Source organism: Monodon monoceros, unplaced genomic scaffold, assembly GCF_005190385.1.
Source record: "Monodon monoceros isolate NGI ecotype Baffin Bay Population unplaced genomic scaffold, NGI_Narwhal_1 Super_Scaffold_9, whole genome shotgun sequence".
Taxonomy (NCBI): Eukaryota; Metazoa; Chordata; class Mammalia; order Artiodactyla; family Monodontidae; genus Monodon; species Monodon monoceros.
Window position 1 is genome coordinate 42,478,243 of NW_021703786.1, and position 7,390 is coordinate 42,485,632.

Sequence of the window (7,390 nt, forward strand, 5' to 3'; positions counted from 1 at the left end):
CAGGATGGATAAACAGCAAGGTCCTACTGTAGAGCACAGGGAACTATATTCAATATCCTGGGATAAACCATAATGGAAAAGAATATATAAAAAAAGAATGTATATATATATATATATATATATATATATATGTATAACTGAATCACTTAGCTGTACAGCAGAAATTAACACAACATTGTAAATCAACTATACTTCAATTAAAAAGAAAAGTGGTGTGGTTCCATGCTGCAGGGTCCTTTAGTTTTCCCATTCCTGGGAAATCTCCCTGGAGCTCTAGGACCACTCAGGATGCATTTGGAGAACACTGTTAGAGGTGAGGGAAGATGGAATGATAGAAAGGCTTTAACTTGGGACAAGTGACTGGAATTAGCGTCTGAGGGCTTGAGTACAAGTAGAGGCATCGTGATGGAAACTGATGGAGATAAAGTAGGGCGTTCGCCCCTGCCCTTGCCCTGCTCTGAACTCTCAGAGGCTAAGCTGGGGCAGAGGGGCCAAAGCCCTCCCAGGAGCCTGAAGCAGTTTTATTAATGGAATAAACAAGAGTGAAGGTTAGAAACTGAGCTTTATTATAATGAAATGGCAGAACGTGGTCTTTTATTTAGATGTCTCTTGCCTTTCGCTTTTCACTTTCTAAAGCAACACGGAAGTTTCTATATTACCTTACAACTTACAAAAGCCCACACTCGTTCACCGTCTTTTGCTTTTGCGGATTTGTATATATTAACTTTACGTGGCCCTGGATCATTTATACTGAACATGAAATTTAATTCATCTTCCCTCTAAATAATTATATTTCTTTAGAGAATACATGAAATGATTCTTTTAATGCCTGAAGAAAAGGCCACACTTGGGTTTCTGCTCTTCTCTCTCACTCTCTCTTTTAAAAATAAAACCTTTTGGTTACGGGCAATTTCAAATATATACAAAAGTTGAGAGTAGAGCGTGATGAACTTTCCTTCAGCGAGTTACTCAGGGCTAACCTGTTTCATTTATATTCCTGCTTCTAATCCTCCGGACGATTCTGAAGCAAATTTCAGACACACATCAGTTCATCCGTGTTGACAGCTGATTCTTGTTACTCGTGGGTAGTGATGTTTGTTGAAGTCTCGTGAATACCGAAATAGCAAATACTCAACCATGGCTCTTGGAAACATACAGGGTTAGGTTCCTGAGAGCCTCTGGTCACCAACTTTCTGTCAACTGATTAACACAAACCCTTGTTTTATGTGTACGTCTGTTTAAAGACACCTTAGTGACTATATATCATGGATTCCTTAATACAGAACTCATGGCCAACAGAGCCGCAACTCATGCCTGAAGGAAACTTATCTTACACACTTATCTTTCTCCCGAAATGCACATCACAGCCTTCCCACGCTTAGGGACACCAGACAGCACTTCAGCATATGCTTGGGGATCCTTTTAAACAATAAAGTCACCAGCAAAAGGCACACAAATGCAAAACATGTAGCACTAAATGGATGGCAAAAGGGACACAAGGGCGGCTGTTGCCTTGCTGGCCTCAGGTGGGGTGTCGGATGACTCAGTTTTCACCCCTCCGCTCACGTCCTCCAATGACTGTAAAAACACCGTGAGCATCGATTTTGGGGATACAAATAAATTTTAGCAGGAGGCAAATTCGCAAAGATGGAGTCACAAATAATGAGGATCAACTCTATTTCAGTATATGTCTCTGAAAAATATAAACTCTTTCTAAAAAGCACAACCGAAGTCCCATGTCCCATTACTATATCTAAAAATTCTAACAGTAATTACTTTTAATTTTTTATTTTATTTTTTAAAATTGATGTATGCGGGACTTCCCTGGTGGCACAGTGGTTAAGAATCCGCCTGCCAATGCAGGGGACACGGGTTCGAGCCCTAGCCCGGGAAGATCCCACATGCCGTGGAGCAACTAAGCCCATATGCCACAACCACTGAGCCTGTGCTCTACAGCCCGCGAGCCACAACTACTGAGCCCGTGTGCCTAGAGCCCGTGATCCGCAACAAGAGGAGCCACCGCAACGAGAAGCCCGTGCACCGCAACGAAGAGTAGCCCCCGCTCACCGCAACCAGAGAAAGCCCGAGCGCAGCAACGAAGACCCAACGCAGCCATAAATAAATAAATGTATGTTTAAAAATTGATGTATAGTTGATTTACAAGGTTGTGCTAATTTCTGCCGTACGGCAAAGTGACTCAGTTATACATATATATACATTCTTTTTAAAATATTCTTTTCTATTATGGTTGATCCCAGGAGATTGGATGTAGTTCCCCGTGCTCTACAGTAGGATCTTGTTGCTTATCCATTCTAAATGTAATAGCTTGCATCTGCTGACCCCAAACTCCCCGTCCATCCCTCTTCTCCCCCCCTTCTCCCGTAGCAACCACAAGTCTGTTCTCTATGTCTGTGAGTCGGTTTCTAACAGTAATTACCTGAAATCACTAAATGTCCAGTCTCTGTTCACATTTCCCTGTCTCATAATTTGTTTTTCAGGTAGAGTTTATTTGAATCATCTTTCAAAGATGTTGTCAGCTTTGCCAACTGGCCTCAACTTTCCCACTTATTCCAGCAATATTTTAACGCTACTCACACGTCGTTCCACCAAACTCTCAAGTCAGTGGCTTTCAAGCTCGCCTCTGGGTGCTTTTTCCTTTACTGCTCAGGCGTGTGCTACACTGCGTGTCTGAAACTGTGGGTGGGCTCGGGTCGGCGCTACATTTAACAGAGAGTCCTCAGAGTTTGTTTCATGCAGAAAATGCCCTTCCTTGTTTTGCAAAGTTGATGCAGACTTTTTGCTAATTTTTCTTTATGGGAGAATGGCAGTTCTATGGACATTTTGAAGGGGGGGGGGATATATATACGATGGAATATTACTCAGCCATAAGAATGAAACAATGCCATCTGTGGCAACATGCATGGACCTAGATAGAGATCATCGTACTTAGTGAAGTAAGTCAGAGACAAATATATATCGCTTACACGTGGAATCTAAAAAAATGATACAAATGAACTTATTTACAAAACAGAAACAGACTCACAGACACAGAAAACAAACTTATGGTTACCAAAGGGGAAGGAGGGGAGGGATAAATTAGGAGTTTGGGATTAAAATATACACACTACTATATATAAAATAGATAACCAACAAGGACCTGCTGTACAGCACAGGGAACTATACTCAGTATCTTGTAATAATCTACAAAGGAAGAGAATGTAAATGTAAATGTAAATAGATACAGATATATAGGTATTCAAAGTTTATCAATACTCAGTAGAATAACACAGGTGAACCAGACAAATTCAGTTTCTTTTCAGGAAAAGAATAACAAACAATGTTTAGGATGTCAAAAGACTCAACAAATACCACTGTCTAGAAGCCACTCAGAAAATATTTCTGCTGTCAAAGCCTTTTGTTCTTCAAAAGTCACCATCTACCAGATGAAGATTTTAATATGCAGATACCAAATAGTGTGAACTTTAATTTGTACTTTTTCCACCAGCTTTTCGCTTGGAAGCTTCCTCCTTTGCCTTTGCAGAATCCTTTGCTTTATCCCCATTCTTGGGTGCTTTGGAGCTGGAAGCAGTTTTCTTGTCTTGGTCCTTTGCTGTGTTCTCTGAGGTTTCTGTAGTTGACTGACAGCTGTCAAAGTCCCCTGAGAGGGCATCAGTGAGGTCTTGGGCATCTGCAGGTTTCTCTGATGCCTCAGGTTTCTTTGTAGGTGGTGTCGCTGATTCGACCGCATCGTCATCATCCAAGAGATGTCGATATTCAGGTGGGATGGTGTCATCCCTTTATCCCAGTTTGTCTCTGTGTTCAGCTTTCGCTTTTGCCTGGACTTTATCCTCTAGGGGGTTTGTTCCCATCTGGGTCAGGCTGTCTTTGCCCGAGACTGTCAGAAAGTTGATCCGGGGCATCGTCAAGTTCTTTGTCATCACTCTGCGGAGTGTCAGGGGGCGGACCTGCATAGTGGGTGGGTGGAGCTGGGGTTGGGGAAACTACTTCAGAGATGACAGCCGAAAGTTTAGCATCTTCAAATTGAAGAGATGAAGTGTTTGGGGGAACGCTGAAGTCCTTGGACAAAGCATTAAGGAGGAAGTCTTCACTCAAGGGTGGGAGCGGTTCCTTGGGCTCTTTTATATCTATAGTTATAGATATACAGATATCTATATCTCTATATATCTGATTCACTTTGCTGTACACCTGAAACTAACACAACATTGTAAATCAACTACACTTGAATAAAAATTTTTTAAAAATAAAATATTTAAAAAGCCACCTAGAAAAAAAAAACCAAAACCAGAAACATGTCATCCTAAACTGGAAAGATTTAGTTTCAAAAGACCCACAGTACTCTTCATTTTACAGCTAGTAAGTAAGCTTATACATTTAAAACAGACAAAAGAAGGATCCACCATGTAGAGAACTGCTCAGTCCCCTAATGTCTAGATGCCATTGAGAATTCACTCATTAGAAACATTTTTTTTTCTACAAAGATTTCTTGAGCAACTACCATGTGTCAGGCTCTGTGCTAGATGCCAGACTTATAAAGAGGAACAGGCAGAGTCCCTACCCTAATGCTTGTCACTGACTATTACAACAAGAGAGTCACACCCGTGGCTTCTGAGGACCAGTGAGATCCCTACTGGGCCAACAATGGGAGCAGAGGATTCTAGGAGCAGAGGAAGGTGATTCGTTCTGCCTGGGGCTCCGGTATCTGGAAAGCATCACGAACGAGGTAGTACTGAGGGTACATGAATGGACAGTAGGAAGAAGGCAAACGATGTGCTTGGCCATTAGTGGGTAACCTGGTGCTTCTAGATCATAAAGACACGAGACTGAAAAAGTAAGCTGGTGTGTGATAATGGAAGTCTTTAATGTAAAGACTTTGGGCTTTATCTCTTAGGCAGTAGAAATCCCTGGATATTCTTAAAAACAGCATCATGGCATGATTAGAAGTCTAATGAAATAAGAAACAGCAACCAACTGAATCATTCTTAAATGATCAAGACTAGATTCAAACCAACTCCAAATCTAACCAGAATTTAAAAGTATTTCAGATATGAGACGAATAGCACATAAAATGTAAGGAATCCCATTTGTTTGATTAAGACAGAAAGAAGAGTGCACAAGTGATTTTCATTCAAGTTCAGTCTGAAGCCTGACTTCTTATCTGGTGCTTTTACAGAGAAAAGGAAACCAGTCTCCCAGGTTTAAATTTGGATTCCCAAGGTATATCTGACTTTTTAGCCAGGACACAAAGCCCCTTAGTGATGCTAGTATTTTTCTTCTGGTTCAAGATTGCATTTTCTTCCAGGTCAGTGAAAAAAAGCACTTCGGTCACACACTCACCATTATCTACTTTTTTTCTCTTGATTCCTGGTATATGCAGCATGTGGGAAAAAGACCATGGTCCCCTGATCCACCTTTGTCCTCATTAATGTGTCTTATTTAAATGTGTAGACTTCTGATTTTTACTCCAGAAAAAAAGACGTTTTACTCTTTAAATTTATATATGCTGCCCAATGCCCTGAAGTGCTAGAATATACCAGACTTTTCTTTCTCCCTTTCTTTCTCCCTTCCTTTCTTTCTCCCTTCCTTCCTTCCTTTCTTTCCTCCCTTCCTCCTTCCCTTCCTTCCTTCCTTCCTTATTACAATTATTAAGAATTTTGAAGATACTGGCAATAATTTTCAGACACCAGACTTTCTCCTAATAACCTAGAATCAGTCTAGGACCAACTTAGAATCTCTGGATCTTTATGAGTAATGGAGGATACTTTTAGGAACACTTTTCAGAGGCCTAGGAATGTTCCTCTCCAGCTAAGACATCTCCCAGCCACACCTCCATGTGTCTGTAAACACACGTCCCTCAGACACACCCTGGTCTTCATCAGCCTCCCTAATAAAGCAGTGCGCACATTAAGGCCCATCTGGTCTGCCCTTAAAAGCAAGTCTCTGCAGGCATCAGAGGAATCTTCTGGCCACTTCCATCTGTCAGTTCACTAACCGCTGACATTACCCAAGGCCTCAGAACCACATCTACTAGAGTTGGGAAGAGATCTTAAAGACCATCTAACCCGTATGTGTTCACATTTTATTTTTGCAACAAACTCTTTTCTTCAAACAAATTAATATCTCAGATCAAATTTAAAACATCTTAAGAGAGCTCACTGCTTGATATAAAACACGTACAAGTGGTGGGAAAACTTAAGTTTTCCTCCCCCCCCCACCCCACCACAGGTCTGAAAGGCAAAACCCTTGGGCCCTGCAGAGCCTAGTTTGAAAACCAATGGCTAATTGAACTCTCTCCTTTCATAAGTGATGAAACAAAGGTTCAGACACATGAAGCCATCTGCCCAAGGTCACAGCATTCAAAGAGAAGTCAGTATCCTAATTCTGGTCTGATTTATCCCAAAGCCTCAGGTCCTTCCACAGGGTCCTGCATGCTGCCCACCTTGCACTGCTGGAGGCTTATCCCCAGTGGTTTCTACCAAGGTAGAATTGTGGACGTTCATTTTGATGATCTATTTGCTTGGTAATAAGTCTTGTTATATTATTTTTCTCTCTTTCTTAAGAAGTACAACTCACAGTTTTGCTCATGAAGTACAAGTTGTTTTTGGGGGGGTTTTTTTGCATCTTGTACCTAAAGCAATGAAGTCTGGCCCAGGAGCACATATTCATCAGTGTGATGTAGACTTCTACCTGTATTTCTTTTGGTGAATTTTCTGCTCACACCATAGCTAGTGTCGACCATGTTTATGAATGTTTCATCCTCTCTGGCATTGGTTGACTTTTTCATCTTGCTGGAGTTGCTCCCACATAGAGTGGTTATATAGTTTATCTTCTAAACTGGGACATTTTTGAGAGTAAAAGGGGATTCAACTAATTACTAACCTGGGACAACAGGTGTAAACCAGGACTGTCCTGGACAAACCAGGACATCCCACAGCCGGGATGATGCTGAATAAGTTTCAGTTGGGTAGAGTAATATGCTTTTTTTTTTTTTTAACATTTAAAAAATATTAAAAAATAGTTAATTTAAAATGTTGTGTTATTTTCAGGTATATAGCAAAGTGATTCAGTTACACATATCTATCTGTCTATTCTTTTTCAGATTCTTTTCCATTATAGGTTATTACAAGATATTGAATATAGTTCCCTGTGTTATACAGAAGTTCCTTGTTGTTCATCTCTTTTATATATACTAGCGTGTATCTGTTCATCCCAAACATGGAAACCACAGGAGGAATGATGGAGAAGTACAAACACCAAGAGAAAAAAAACAGAAAGTTTGAGGAACTGGTGTGATTGGCAACTTGCAACCAGAATAATGAGCTCTGAGGCTGGTTGATTGGAACCTACAGTCCATAGGACTGGGTAGCCGATA

The 7,390-nt window shown here is 40.9% G+C and overlaps 1 pseudogene; it reads right to left on the reverse strand.

Annotated features, from left to right (window-relative positions):
- Positions 1-3,482: 3,482 nt before the first annotated feature.
- On the reverse strand, positions 3,483-6,518 carry LOC114889552 (annotated as a pseudogene).
- Between the last annotated feature and the right edge of the window lie 872 nt (positions 6,519-7,390).